Below are 16,279 nucleotides of genomic sequence, written 5' to 3' on the forward strand. Positions count from 1 at the left end.
AATGGGCAACTTTCACAATCGCAACCCCAACATGTGTCAAATGATTGTAACGCAGAACTCACAGCAGACTGTAATTCTCAGGCTGAGTTCTGGAATGCAGCATAACACATTTTTGCTTCTCTAATCTCTTCTGTAAGAATAGTACACGCTCTTAACTTGCTTAGTAAATTAGGCTGCTAGCTTACTAAACAAAGTAATACTACAAATACTGTTGTTTTTTTTTCTCTGGCTTATTAACAGATGTTGAGTCTGTCCGTCATATGTTGCTACAGAACCGAGTTGCTATTGATTTTTATTATTAGCACAGGGACACAAGTGTGAAGACTTTGATAGGATGTGTTACGTGAATCTGAGTGACCACTGTGAATTAATTTACAAAAGTATACAAAACTCAAAAGCCTTAAAACAAAGATCTGCAACAGAGCCAGGGGCAGGATGCCTTTGGTCTCTTCTCACGGCTGGGAAACTTTGGGCCATGACTCAAAAGTATTACAGGATTTATTATAATTATCTTTAACCACCTTATTGATGTTTGCCTTATGTCTCCCATACCTTTTTTTTCCTGTATTCAGTGTTTAGTTGATTGTAACATAAATCAGGTCATGGTCACCCAGCTACACACAACCTTTGCCTTGTCGCAATTAACAAGCAAAGAGGAGGATAGAGAATGTCTGAAGAGAGATATAGGAGAGGAAGCTGGAGAATATTTGACCTAACAAGAGATGAGAGAACAGCTGGGTATTGTGAAGGAGAATAGGAAAGATAAACATGGCTATTTAGTGTTTAATAGGTGTCTGCATGCTTGTAGTGATATATAGCTATGTAACTACATGAATGGTTTCTGCCCTGAGCCTGGTGGCGCATACAGCTGCGGTTTGTGTCCGGGCTCAGAGATGTAAATAGGGGCTTCTCTGTTATGGTAAAAGTGTTTCTTCAGAGAAGGCATGCTATGTTTCGAAATTTTTGACTGAACCAGTTCTTGTTTGGTGTGCCCTTCCATCTATGTATAATGTTAATCCAAAAGAAGCTGATATTGTTTACACTTTGTCGATAATTGTCTTTCTGTAGATGCTAATGTAGTAGGAGGCTATGATGGGAACGTGTCGCAGGGGTTCTTCTCTTATCCAGAGTAACAGCAGGGAAAGCATTAAAGAGTTAAATCACCTTGTTTGGTAGGCAGTTAGGAATGTGAGTCAAAATTGCCACTGCTTTTTGTTGTTGGTTCAGGGACATGGCTGTGAGGATTTTGATGGTATGTGCTGAATGGATTTTAGGCGCCCCATTGCAGCAACATGTTATCAAAATCTGAGAAAATGTCAGCCTTTTTTGGCATCCATTCACTCAATTGGCAGTATTGTTTGTTTGCTATTACCTTGGTTGCTGTCATGTTTGCAAGGGCCCTGCAGAACATGGCAAACCTGGTACTAGCTGTTCAAAAACAAAAAGGGGAAATTGTAAAATTGTACGGAACAAAGACAGTTGGTTATTTTTACATTGATAATATGTCTTAGTTGGTTTTTTATTTGTTCTATTACTTGTGCCTTGTTTTTGCTCGATTTCAGGGGTTCTTTTTGTGCAACAGGAAGGGGGAGATGTAGGACAAGGCCTCAAGGACAAGAGCCCAAGTACTGATAGCCTGATGAATAGAGACTTGTTAGAACTTGTAGGGCACAAGCCCTGGGAGCAAAGGAACAAGCTAACTGCAGACCCCTGAGCCGTTACAGTTGAGGAGGCAACCAGACGGACAGAGAAACAAGTAGCCAGATAAGGGAATGGATGGCGCCAATATGTAATCAAGAAAGCCGCGTAGAAAGAAACTCCCTAACCTTGGAATAGAAATCATTGCTATGTCAAGATAAACTAGTAAGTTCCTATTGTTCTAACGGTGTGCCTTAAATATCAACCAATCAGTGTTTTTTACGCTTAAGATTTAACCAATCAGTGTGTAATATGTAGAAGGTAGAAACGTATATAATTGTAAGAAAATCACTAATAAAGGGACATTTGCTTGCATCAAGCTGCGTCCCGTCTCTTCATTCGCCGCAGAGGTGGGGAGCTGCACCCATGCTCACACAGAATGAATGATGCAGGAGAGGAGACAAGAAAGAGGGAAGGAAGAGCTGTCCCCACCCAAAACTCCACAGCCCATCCTGACCAAGCGACTTGACCAAGTGCCCCCCCTCCACTCCTGCCCCCAGAGCTGGATACAACCCCACCTTTTTGCAGGCAGCAGATCTTCCTGGGATCTGCCAACACCCCTCCTAGGAATGTGGCTAGCCTCACCAGCAACCTTCATCAAGGTTCCCTCCAGCACACCTTCCTTCACCTGGCACTCACAGCATCCTGCCCAAGGGGTGGCAAGGTCTCAAAGTCATCCAGCGTGGCCTGGGCTGCATGCACAGCCTGCATGCTGGAGTTGATGTTGCCAACTAGGGCTTGCTAGGCTGAAGTCTGCAACAAAGGGACAGATTGAGGTATGCCAGGGGCTCCATATCCAGGCTCAAATATTCAGCTTACACATCACCCCCTCACAACATGCATAACATGCTGTTGATGACAGCACTCTAGGCAAGCACCACCACAAAAGGGGAATGCATCCAGCAAAAAGGGGGTCTCCCCTCTGCACCTCCCCCTGGGAAATGCCCCAGCCCACTGCAAAGCATCTCCCCAGAGTGGGTATGAGTCCTGCAGCTAGGCAGCTCTTTGGGAGCAGATACAGAGGGACCTTTTTGAATGCTTCTCCAGCTGCGGAGAAGGATGCAGGGGAGCAGAACCAACACCAGGCACAAGGCTTTGCTGCAAACCATGGCACTGGTGGGGCTGGCTGGGCACAGGAGCTTGGGGTGGCACAACCTGAAGGAGAGACTGGCTGCCAGCCAGGGGAAAACACCAGGGTGGAGCTCAAGTTTGCAGAAGGACAGCAGCTCAGCCAGGCCAGCAAGCACAGAGCCCCTGCTCTTCATGGCAAGCAAATGCCTGGCCATGGACCCAAATGGATGGGTCTACATGAGCCTGACAGACACCTCTCAGAGTCTGTGCCCCATGGTGGACATGGGGAGAGCTTACCAGGGGAGGCATGTGCCCTCAGTACATCTGGCCACTAGTGATTTGCAGTTGAGCCTGCGGCATCATGCCCACTTGGAAGTTTTCTGACACTCCAGCCCCTGTCCGCATGATGGCTGGCAGGGCAACCAAGCCCAGCTCCACCTTGCCTAAATGGTTAAACTGTTGCTGCAAGACGGTTGACCTGAATCAGGGAGAAATACCAGGTCAAGGGATGCCCACAGCCCTGGTACCAGGCTCTCCAGGAGCGCTGCTGCCAAAGGACTGGCAGCTCTTCCTCCAGACACGTTGTGCTGCAAGCTTGGATGGAACTTGCTCTGTATTCAACTTCTGGTTGGCAGCTAACTTACTCCTAGAGAACTTACTTCTTTGGAGACATGGAGTCTTCCAGCATGGTAGACTCCTCATCCCCCTCCAGTCCAAAGTGGGTTTTGCTCTTTTTCTGTGGAGGGAAAGAGAAAACATGTCAGCCAGCACACACCTCCCAGCCTCCCCCTCCTCCCGCAGCCCAGACACCATACCAGGGACATGAGGTCCCATCCCCCCCCCCCCAGCAGCACCATGTGCCAATGGCTGTCTGGAGATAGTTGGAAGGAGCACCCTGCACCCCTCTCCAGAGGGGAGATGGTTATTAGCACCTAGCTGCCCTTCCCAGCACATCCTCACCTTTTTTAGGATGATGTTGATGTAGCTGACAATCAACTGGGCAATTGTCATGGTTTAATCCCAGCCAGTAACCAAGCACCACACAGCCACTTGCTCACTCCCTCTTCACCTGGAGGGATGGGGAGGAGAATCAGAAAGGAATGTAAAACTTGAGGGTTGAGATAAGAACAATTTAATAATTTTAACAGAATAAAAAAGGTAAGACCAACAACAAGAACAATAACAACAGTTATAATGAAAAGGTGGGGAAAAGGATAAAATTCAAAGGGAGAAAGAAAAACAAGTGATGCACAGTACAACTGCTCACCACTGGCTGACTGATGCCCAGCCAGTACCTAAGCAACAATCCCTCCACCCCACCCCACCCTCCCCCAAATAACCCTTCAAGTTTATATACCAAGCATGACGTCCCATGGTATGGAATACTCTTTGGCTGGTTCAGGTCAGCTGACCTGACTGTGTCCCTTCCCAGTCTCTTGTGCCCCTCCAGCCCTCTTGCTGGCAAGGCCCAAGGAACCAAAAAATCCTTGACTTAGCATAACCAGCATGTGCAGGCATGTACACTCATCATCTGTGTGCAACTTCTGCTTGAACTTCTCCATCTTCTCATCTCGCAGCAGAGTCTTGTCCTTCTTGAGGGTGCCAGTAATCTCCTCCTTCTTCTCTTCCATAATCTCCTGAACAAGTGAGTACTCATCGTAGTTGATGATGCCTGCAGGAGCACAAAGGACTGAGCTCAACATGACATCGCTGCCAAATACAGAGCATAGAGCAACACAGGGGTGCAGAGCGGTGTCCCCTCCCCAGAATCATGCGTCCTTCAGACGTCCCTACTGCCAGGCTATCTGCTGCAGAGCTGCTGCCAGTACCCTGGTACCCCCCCACCAGACGCTTCCATCTCTCCCCACTTCCCTTTCTTCCCCTTGCTGCTGCTCCCTCCTCTCACCAATCTGGGCACAGATTGTCACGAGCATGTCTATGACTGTTTTGGAGTCATCTACCATTATTGTTTTCACTGTTCCATTCAGCATGTGGATCTTCAGGGGCCACTGCTGCTTCTTGTACTCCATGGTGTCTTGTGAGCACAACAGAGCACAGATCCCAGCAGCAGCACAGGTGCAGGGCACCCGCATCCTGCCACTGTGCTGACAGCTCCCATCTTCCCAGTGCAATTGGGAGGGGGACATTGGGTACATCCAGGCACAATGCAAGGCAGCAGGGCAGGCACCTGCAACACCTCCCCACTGTGTGCATTTCTGACCACAGAGCCAAGGTGGGTACCAGCTGGAAGGATGTGGGAAGGATGCTTACCCCATTGCGAAGCATGTAGTAGTCCAGAGTCCAGAGCTTTCCCAGCCTCCAGCCAGATCGCTTTCTGTGGATAACTGGCTAGCTGAAAAGGGTCACATAGACATAGTCCAGCTGGCTGGACAAAAATGCACATCGCTCTCAGCTTATCTGAAGTAAAGCAAAATACACTGTCTTTGGCTGTCCTTGTTACACAATAACAGGAAGATTTTGGTGGGAAAAGAATGTTGCAGGTGGGAACAGAAAACTACAGAAGAGAAACTAGGGGTGGGCTTGGTATTTAGGCAACTAACCAATAATGAGCTTAACTTTTGTAATATGTATGAGCTAATTATAAGAAGGCATAAAAGGTGACTGTAAGAGACAATAAACGAAGTCTGCTGATCACTCATATTGAGTGACTGTGTCTTCCCTCCGTCGCAACAAATGGCGCCCGAACAGGGACCCTAGAGAGGGCTGAACCTGCGAGCCACGGTTCGACGGAGATTCGGGTACCGGTCCTGAAAGCAGCGCAGGAGGCGGAAGGGCACAGTCCCCGCGCCCGGGAGCACCTACAGAGGGTCCCGCCGGCCACGCGTCGCCGAAGTCTCGCAAAGGCTGCAACAGCGCTGACGAAGGTATGGAGAGACAAGCGACGTATGATTCGCTCATATGCTTTTTAGAAAAGCGGAGCGTTCGGGACATAGATTGTAAAAAGGAATTACCCGGGTTATTAACGCATGGGATAGCATCCGGGACCCCCGCGGCAGCGGCGAGCGGCGGCGTGCGGTCCGGCAGGCCCCGTCCCGGCCGCGGTTTCTCTCCGAGGCTGCACCCCCCCCCTCCACCCCCCCCGCTCCGATCGGCGCCATGGCAATGCAAGCGGCCAAGCGAGCTGACATCTGGCTGCCCCCAGAGGTCAATCGGATCCTTTATATTCGGAACCTGCCGTATGAAATCACAGCGGAGGAAATGTATGATATCTTTGGGAAATACGGACCTATTCGACAAATCAGAGTTGGAAACACTCCTGAAACAAGAGGAACAGCTTAAGCTTCTCAAGGAAAAATACGGACTTGATTACAAACCCACCAAAAAAAAAAAAAAAAAAAAGGTGCTTCAGATGTCACCTACAAGAAATGGGTTTCTGCCTTGACCTAGCAAACATCTCTGTGCTTAAAGAGAAGCCTTTTTGCCTTGATGGAGATAATTTATTCTGTATTCTGTATTTATGCTGTATTCTGAATGTGGAAATTGGTTGGGACTAGGAGGCTGGCTTAAAGGCATTTTGCAAATGGGATTATTATTTTTGATCATTATTGTAATAATAGTTTTTTGATCAAAACCAGCCAAAATTATTTGTAAGCATTAGGCATATGTGGAAGAGAATGCCTTTATTTGAATCAGCAGTTAAGGTGTAGTTTAGTCTGATGCTGTGGTTTTATCTGCTTCTGGTGAATTTTTGAAGTGATGAAATCAGAGATACAAGGTATACTAAGAGTTATGAGGTAATAAGGTAATAATCTAAGTAAGGGTGCTGTCTTTTATATCTACAAGTGCAATATGCTTTTATGTAGCAGAGAGAAACTTTAACAATAATGTTGCTTGAGCAAGATGTGCATGTGACAACTTGGGAAAAGGGATATCACAACTGGAGTGCAACAGTGTTTCTACGTCTGGCAGAGTGAAATCTTTCAAGACCTGAGTTTAGACAGTCTAAAATAAATTGTTAGTATTCAGAAAACCCATCTTAGGCCTCTTTTGCTTACATAGTGTTATGGAAGTCAACTGCTATTGTAGAGAATTAATGATTTTTTAATACATATTAACGAGTACTACTATTTTACCTTGAGGCAGTTGAGTGAGAAATACTCACGTGTAGCATTTGAGGGAATGTCAGCATAAATCGCACTTACAGTAAGACTGCATTTTTAATTACTGTACTCGTTAAGATTTGATGATGCCATAAGGCTAAGGCCTTATATCACAGATTGGTTCTGAACTAAAAGGTGTGTGCACATGTAGATATGCACATTTGTGTTATTTTCCTTAATTGGCTACAAAATAATATAATTAGGTTGGGGACTAGATCTTGGGAATTTACCTATTATACTTCTGTTTGTTAAGGAACGTGCATAACACAGCACCCATGTAGGCTTGGCTTGTGGCATAGTTGTCAAATTTAGCATAGACATTCAGACAGATAAGCAACGTACTCTTCTTGTGTGTATCACCTACAAGCCATTATGGCTTAGTGTGTAAATCTGTATGTAACTATTGAAAAATCCACTTATGAATGTATATAGCTTAAAACTAATTTTTTCCCTTTGTTAATTCTTTGATATCAATGAGGTATTCTTCAGAAAATGTATGGACTGGTTGGTTGCATAAGGGCAGTTGTTATTTGGACAAAAAATTGTTAATGGTCAGGGATTTTCCACTAAAATATTTGCAAATATTCCTAGTCAAACATCAGTTTGGTTTCTTTTGGGGTTTTGAGCTTGCATTAGTCCATGTTCAGAACTTTAAAATTACCTTTGAATTTTTTAAACTTTTTATATCACTGGAACAGAAAGAGCATCTAAATTAAAGCTTCAAGCTAACTTTATTTTTCAAGTATTTCAGGAATTATACTTCTGAACTGACATTTTATAAGTTGGCTGTGTATTTTCCTGTGTTAAAACACTGTTATTGAAAATGGTCAACCAAGCCTATGTCGCCCAAAATAAAAACGGGGGAATTGTGGATAACTGGCTAGCTGAAAAGGGTCACATAGACATAGTCCAGCTGGCTGGACAAAAATGCACATCGCTCTCAGCTTATCTGAAGTAAAGCAAAATACACTGTCTTTGGCTGTCCTTGTTACACAATAACAGGAAGATTTTGGTGGGAAAAGAATGTTGCAGGTGGGAACAGAAAACTACAGAAGAGAAACTAGGGGTGGGCTTGGTATTTAGGCAACTAACCAATAATGAGCTTAACTTTTGTAATATGTATGAGCTAATTATAAGAAGGCATAAAAGGTGACTGTAAGAGACAATAAACGAAGTCTGCTGATCACTCATATTGAGTGACTGTGTCTTCCCTCCGTCGCAACAGCTTTCTTTGGGTCTTCATCCGAGAGGAACAGCCCAAAATCATTGGCTGAAAAATAGGTAAAGTCTCTGCTAGGGTAATCCTGAGCAGGACAGGGCTACCAAGATGCCAGCCTGTGCCCAGGGATGTGCTGCAGCCTAGCACATGAAGCACAGCAGTACTGTGCATGCTGAAGCCCAGCAGAAAGATGGCAAGCAAGCCTCAAGGTACATGTTTTACCATAGTTATCTACAGAAAAAATCATCTGAAGCATGCCTACACAATGCCAAACTTGGGATTGACCACAACTGAAGGAAGAGCTTGGAGTCGTGGTCGACAGCTCTCTGAAATCTTCAGTGCAACATGTAGCAGTGGCCAAAGCAAGGTAGTAAAACGCTGGGCATCACCAGGAAGGGTGCTGGAAACTGGTGTATAAAACCTAGGCACATCCACACTGAGTACTCTGTGGTGGTATGATCTGCATCTCCCCAGAAGGACATAGCAGAGTGTGAAAAGATACAGAGAGGGGCAACTTAAATGATGGAGCTTTGGTACAAGGGACTAAAGGAGCTGGGACTCCTCAGTTTGGGGAGGAGGCTGAAGGAGGACAGGATCAAAGCTTACATAGTCTCAGAGGTGATGAGAAAGTGTAGAAGTGCTGTTCACCAAATTCTGCTCCCTCAGGGCTGGGGTACCCAGTGAGAGCATTGCTGCTGATGCCCAGGCAGTGGCACCCCAATTTGGACCCATGGGGATGGCTGCGTCTTCTTGCTGCAAGAGGCCAGGCTTTCCCCTGGGAAAGGTCCTTCTCCACCTTTCCAGCAATCCAGTGCCACAGGCTGTCTTGGCTGACTGCTAAATTTATAATGAGTCATCTCATTGGCAGCTCTCTGTGGGGGAGGGACAAATTCCCAAGCACCTCACTCCTGCCTGGCTAACACTGCAGTTAGGATCCTACCTACTAAACAGGGAGCAGAAAAAAATCACTGAGGTTTGCCTTCTTTTTTTTTTTTTTTAATTGGGAAAAAAAAAAAAAGCAAGCACTATTTTCAAAGCAAATTCTAAGAGGATAATTCTAAAGCACTGAAAACTGAGCAGCTTGGCCCAGATCCATAGCTTGGGTAGGGAGAGGTGCTTCCTCAGACAGCAAGAGCTGGGCTGGAAACCTACACCGAAGCTCCCCCAGTCCAAAGGTCACAAATAAACCAGGGCAGCTCAAAAAGGGACCCCCGAATGTCACTGAGTAAGAAGAGCTAAGAGACACAAAAGCTGCAAGGAACAGATGGGAAAAGAAAAGCTGTGAGCAACTGAAAAGGAACTTGGGAATAAGCAGTTCCCAGTTCCCTTTAAGGCTTTCCCCTTGCCTTTTTTTTTTTTTTTTTTTAACATAAGCAGGCTGGCTCACACCCAGGAGCAGGAAAATGCAATGCTTCTTCCAATACCATTAAAGCCCTGCATCCACATAAAAACATCCAGTCCCTCTCTGAAACTGAAAGCTGTGATCTGCCAGACTGTCCCCCACGGGCCAGCTGGGCACCCCATGAGAAGGCATTACCTTTCATCCATGAGGAATTTACAGTTCCCAGATGTCACCATACTCCCCTTTCTCTCCTCTTCCCACAACTCCTGACCTCCTGTTTGCTACCTGCCCAATGCATAGCTCTCCTCAGTGGCAGAGACTCCTCAGTGGCAGAGCCACTTTTGGAGGCGGCAGGGATCCAGGAAAGCCCCCAAGATGATGTCCCGTTTTCAAGCCCCCACACCCCCACACCCCGCTGGGGACAGACCACATCCATGTGGGCATGAATTGCATCATGAGCTCATGTGCCATAAGCTTACTTTTGAGCCTTGCAGCAGCAGGGAGATATTAGAGCTGAGAAAGCTTAGCAAGGTAATGGAGCACCAGCACAGAGTCTGACAGAGAGCTGCCAGGGCAGACAGACCTGACCGAGGACTATATATTCCCCAAGAAAGAAAAAATTAACTTAAATGGTTTATTAATGCTTGCTACGACCCTTGTAACTGTTTAAACCCACCTAGTCCTGGCTAGTGGTGATTAATCCAAGTAGGAGAGAGGAACAGAGACAGAAAGGGCAGCAGGCTCAAAGAGCTTGATGAACATTTCATTTCCAAATGTGTTTTCCTGTCTCCCAAGCTCCCAAATTTCTTCTGGGGTGTCAAGGAGGGAGCCCAATGAGCTCAGCCTCTTGCCTCAACCAGACAGGAGGACTTGGACCTTGCTCCCCCCACACCCCCACTGCTCTGTGCTGGCTGGGAAAACCCAGACAGGCATGGGGACAAGAGAGGAAAGGGAAGCCAGTGACATGCCAGGAGCCAAGCCAGAGTGGCCCTGGCACAGAAGTACAGCGGACAGCCCCATCACAGACTTACACTGTCCCATCTGGGCCTCAGGCAGCTGCTCACAGATCATCTGGCAGGCATCATGCACCATGGTAGAGGGCTCAAACTGCATCGTCTTCACCACATTGCTGATGCTGATCTTCAGTGAGAGGGCAACCATGGTGGTGGCTCAGCTTTCCCCACTCCTATGTCACCTGCTGGAGGAGACAGCCAGGTTAGCTCTGACTACTGTCGCTGTATGGTCCCGTCCAATGTGCAGGGTACTTCCTCCAGCAGCACCTCTTCTCCCCAAAAGCTGGGACCTGGCTTCTAGCAGCAAGCAAGGGCTGCACCCTGTACTGGTGAGCCCACAAGGGGGTCCCTGCTTTCCAACTCCATGCTGACCCCGGGGTCTCTGGCCAGCGTTGGGACCCTCGTCTCCCCGTCCCAAGGTCCCAAAGCCTATTTTGCTTGTCTGCAGGAGTGACAACAGCTGGTACTTAGTGGAGATGCTGTCAGCAAGAAGGAAGCGAGTGTGCAGGAACACAGGAAAGTGAGATGGAAGGGGTTATAATTAAACCTGCCGTGACAAAGAAGCCACAAGAGGAAAACCAAGCTTTGACCTGGAGCTCGTAGGGCCCTGCCCTGGCTATCAGGGCTCCCCATGTCACCAGCAGACAGTGCTGAGCTGGAAGCCTGAGCACAAAGGGACCTGAAGGGATGGAAAAGCCTGGAATCACTCAGAGAAGATAAGGGCACCAGGCACTGAACCCACCCATTAAAAATAATTACCTGGGGAAAGCACCACTCATGCTGAGTACCCACATTGGTGCTTGAAGACTGGGGTCTACGGCAGCAGCTGTGGCACAAACCCAGGGCAGGGGAGCCCATGTGCAGGAGGGCAAGTGACCCAGCTGCTGCAGCTCATGCTGCAAGGGCACATGAGAGCTGCACCATGCCATCTGAAATGGGGCCCAATCTGGGCCCAGCTTGAAGGATCAGCTTCAAGCTTGAAAGATTGCATAAATCAGCTTCAGAGCAAGCACCCCTCAACAGGGCTCCGAAACACCAGGTTTAATAACATCTAATTAGAATAATGATATTCTTACAGCAAAGCAAAATCAGAAAGAAATAAAAAAAGGAGGTTGTAAATAAGCCCACACACTTGCCTGCTGTGGCTTGTAGGGTGAGCCCTTTCCTTTGGGTTTATGCACCATGCAGAAGCTTTCAGTGCTTTCCCAGGTTGCTACATGCCTTGGGGTCCCTGTACCAGGTCCTTCTCCGTGCCCTTCTTAGCATCCCCAGTCCCCAGCCGGCCCCAACCTGACACTCTCCAGTAGTTACACCCCTTTTCCTCTCCCTGAGAGCCTGCTCATGGGGAAGGAATCCCCTGCTCTGTTTTGACCCAGGCTGCCTTTTCCTTAAACCCCAGCTGGTAGGAAGACACAAGAGCACTGGCAGGATGCACCATATCTGCTTGTCCTCTTAGACTGATTTTCTCCTACCAGGCCTCCTATTATGGCTGTCAGGGAAAGGTTGCTGACCACATGCATCCTCAGCCTGGCCCAGGAAGGTTCTTGGGCAAGGGTTGCTAGCAGCCTCCCTCACCTGCCTTGCACCACAGCAGCAGATAGCAAGCCTGTGCATCGCTGCCTGGTGCTGCCAGCTTCAGTCCCCCATGGAAGGGGGCACACTGGTGCGGGCTGTTTCCAACTGTGGACCCAAGCAGGCTAGGGGCTGGACCTGTCATGGATAAAAAGTTCCTGCATCCAATTTTGGGCAGGAGTAAGTCAGAGCAAGGAGAGACGGAGGGCAGGGGTCCTGCTCCTGCAGAGCCACAAAGCTGGGTGGGAGGCAGGGACAGAGGAGCTTACCACCTCTGCCAGCACATGGAGCCACTCCAGCTCCACATTCCTAAGCTGTTCAGAAATGTTTCTGTGGAGGCCCATGGCCCCCACTGACTCTGCTGATGAGGAATTAAATGCATTTTGGGTCTGGAGCAAGGGAGTCTGCTGGCAGCGGGAGGCAACAGAGGCACCTATGTGTGCCATTGCTGTCCACCCAAAAACACCAGCAAAGCTGCAGAACTGAAGGGATGAGGAACACCCTGCCATAGAAAGGGCTTTTTGAATATTTCTTACACAGGGCAGGCTGCTGTGGTCACCAGGCCAGTACTCTTCTCTAGATCTAAAAATATCCTCGAGTTGAGCATAAAGCTGCTCTCTGTCCCTCTGCAGGAAAAGGAGAACATGCCACCACCAGGACAAGGCCAGAGACCATGAAGGAAGAGGAGGGGAGGATGCCATATGGCAGAGAGGAACCGAGAGGAGCCAGGCCATGCCAGTGTCACTCCTGCCCTGGTCATTTCTGCAGCCTCCTCTTGTCCTCCCAGAGCCACCCAAAATCAGGTGCTGTACCAGAGGCACCCCTTTGCATGCCCTTCACAAGGGCCACTGCGCTTTCCAAGACCTCGCAGGAGGATGACTGCTCAAGCCTTCCTACTCCTGAACTCTTACAAATACGACAGAGCTTAGAGGGGAAGATGCTTACAACATCAAGCAAGTCCTTGGAGGAAAGGGAGATAGATGGTTCATTTTAATTCTCATATTCTACGGAAATAGTTCAGGCTCTGGCAGTTGAACTTTGCTGATAGCATCTAAAGCAGAAACACTCTCTGCTGCGTAAGAAGTACACCTCCTTAAACCCTGGAGAGATTTGTCAGCAAATGTGGCAATTAATCACATGGGGTTTGAAAATCTGCCCACACACTTCCTCCTGTGAGGGCACCGATGAAGGGCTCGGCCCCTGCAGACCTCTCCCCTCCAGGTACCAGATGAGGAAAGAAAAGCTGGACTAGATGTAAGGGACAGGACAACACGGGAACCTGGTGCTGCAAACCAGAAAAATAAAGGAAAAGGACAGCAAAATTCAAGCTGTCTCTCTGAAAAGAAAAAAATAAACCAACCAACCAAGTCTCGATGAACACACACCAAATTTCTGCGCTAGCTTGCCTCCAGAGCAAGCAAACCTGTCTGCAATCGGTTGTTGGTATGCAAAGACAGATAAGGCACTGGAGCAGCAAGCCAGCCAGCTGGCAGCCAAATTAAGGCACTTCTGCATTTTATGGCAAGCTGCGTGCAACCCTCTGAGCCATGAGCATGCTCCTGAGATGATCTCAAAATGGGGGCAGAAGAGTTCTTGGTGGGGTACATCCCCCTTGGGAGCTGTCCCAGCTGCCTCCATTTCACCCTGCACTAGGCAAGCAAAACCATCACAGTGGTGGAGGTCTCCTGGATTGGGGCTCTGCTTAAAGGCAGGGCCAGTACAAGTAGGGTCAGCTGCAGAGAGCCAGCACCACACCAGCCCAAGGAACCACTGAGTGTGAGTTTTCTATCACATGATGTAACTGCTATATTTGTATTGGCTGAGTTTAGCACTGCGAGAACAGACACATATATTTTTTATCTTAAAAAAGAACAAAAAAACCAACCAAAAAACACCAACCAAAATTTAATAGCATCAAAGCAGCCTGCCAGCACAATCACAGCAAGTTTCCAGAACAAGCCACAAATCTTCAAACACAACAACTTCTCAAGTTTTTAACGTGCCCTTTCTAAGGGAGACTCTGCATTAGGTTTGGGTTTGTTGGTTGGTCGAGGGGTTTTTTTACAGCAATGCCAAATCTAATTTTGGAAAGGCCCCACTCTGGACCACCCCTGGGCTGGGGGTGAAGCAGTGCTGGAAGCTGGCTGCAGGAAGCATTATCAGCTGAAAACTTCCCCACTGCCAGGGCTTTTTGCAGGCATGGGGCTGCCTGCCCAGCCAGCACGGTTGTCAGCATAGCCAGGCAGGTCCCAGGCCACTGCAACTCCTGCCAGCAGCAGCTCTGCCTGCACACCAGAATTTGCACAACAGCAGAAGGAAATGGGTCAAAAATTAACCCAGCAAAAAGCTGGACCCAGCTCTGGACAGGTCCTCCATTATGTGACCAGCATATACAGGCACAGCAGGCACTGGGGGCATGGGTGGCTCAGCCTCATGCTGATGGGAAGGCTGAGTCAACAGCCCTGGCCAGTGACAATGCTGCACACTGCTGAGCCAATTCAGCCCGCTTTCTCTTTCCCAGCTGTGTGGCCACATTAGACTCTGAGATGGTTTCTTCCAGCTGGGGCCAGGCTTGCCCCTGGGGAACATAAGTGGCTGATGAGCCCAGCCCCACAGCACCTCTGCAACCACCCAGCTATTACCCACAGCTAGGGCAGGAGCATCCTCTTGCCCCTGCAGGGAAGGCAGCCCTGCTCGGCATGGGAAACAGGCAGGGGACTGGCAGTGGAATCACAGCTGCAGGCAGCCCACAATCTCACCAGCACTGGGGTGAAGCAGCTCTGGCCATTAACTGCTTCATTTCCCACACATCCCTAGGCCTGTCCACTCCTGATGGGCATATCCTGCCCTCAAAAGGGAGGGGACACAAACAGCAGCACCTCTGGGCTGCCCACCACAAAGGCAGGCACAGGGACGAGCAAGGGCAGGAGGATGGCATGCTCAGCTAGTGAAAAGGAGGGCGTCCCACAGGTCCCTGTTCCCCAGACCTCCTGCTCCCCTTCCCCAAATCTGCCAGGATGTACAACTTCAGGATGCACCAAGCTCCTGCTGCTGCCAGTCAGCAAGCAAGCTGCACACTCGGCTGATGTCGTGGTTTAACCCCAGCTGGCAACCAAGTACCACACAGCCGCTTTCTCACTTCCCCTCACCCAGAGGGATGGGGAGGAGAATCAGAAAGGAATGTAAAACTCAAGGGTTCAGATAAGAACAATTTAATAGGTAAAGCAAAAGCCATGCACACAAGCAAAGCAAAGCAAGGAATTAATTCACCACTTCCCATGGGCAGGCAGGTGCTCAGCCATCCCCAGGAAAGCAGGGCTCCATCACATGTAACGGTTACTCAGGAAGACAAAACGCCATAATGCCAGATGTCCCCCCCTTCCTCCTTCTTCCCCCAGTTTATATACTCAGCATGACGTCATATGGTATGGAATACCTCTTTGTCTAGTTCAAGTCTTCTGTCCTAGCTATATCTCCTCCCAATTTCCTGTGCCCCTCCAGCCCTCTGGCTGACAAGGCCCAAGAAACTGAAAAGTCCTTGATTCAGTATAAACATCACACAGCAACAACTAAAACCATCAGTGTCCTATCAACATTGTTCTCACACCATATCCAAAACACAGCACTGCACCAGCTACTAGGAAGAAAATTAACTCTATCCCAGCTGAAACCAGCTCACTGCACACCATCATGTATGCTGCACAGTAGGAGCCACTCATTTAGGACATGGGGGGTTTCACTCCATGGCCTGCAGGGGAGGGGGGAGTTTAGACCCTCTACTGGGCAACCTGTGAGCTCCAGCAAAGCTAAAGATCCCAAAAAATATATCCCTTACCCTTCTCAGCAGAAAGGCACAGGGATAGTGGAGAAGGGAGTAAACAATTATTGCTACCAAACATGGGTCTAACAGCCAGCAATAAGCCATGGCAGAAGCATGTAGACATCCTGCCAGCAGATTCAAAGAGCTGGAGAGCTTGCAGGAGTGCAGGCAGGAGCCATCATAGAACAAGGCTGGGCAGGGAAGAGGCAGAGGATGTGACAGGGTTTCCCTTGCCTGGTTAGCTGCTCCAGCCAGGGTATGGTGGGGACCCATTGGGGGTCAGTCGTGCTCCACAGCACCCACCCCAACCCCATCCTGGAGGGGCTGCAATCAGCCTTCTGTGCCAGGATGATCATCAGGAGCTGCTGGGGTTACCTCCCCTAGCTGTGTCACAGCTGTAGGGAGCATGTCCTCCAGCATCCC

General features: G+C 48.6%; 1 pseudogene; it reads right to left on the bottom strand.

Moving 5' to 3' along the window:
* The window catches only part of LOC129734890 (talin-1-like), a 35,654-nt pseudogene that overhangs the window by 18,619 nt on the left and 756 nt on the right, over positions 1-16,279 (bottom strand).

The sequence above is a fragment of the Falco cherrug genome (genome assembly GCF_023634085.1).
Source record: "Falco cherrug isolate bFalChe1 chromosome W unlocalized genomic scaffold, bFalChe1.pri SUPER_W_unloc_1, whole genome shotgun sequence".
Taxonomy (NCBI): domain Eukaryota; kingdom Metazoa; phylum Chordata; class Aves; order Falconiformes; family Falconidae; genus Falco; species Falco cherrug.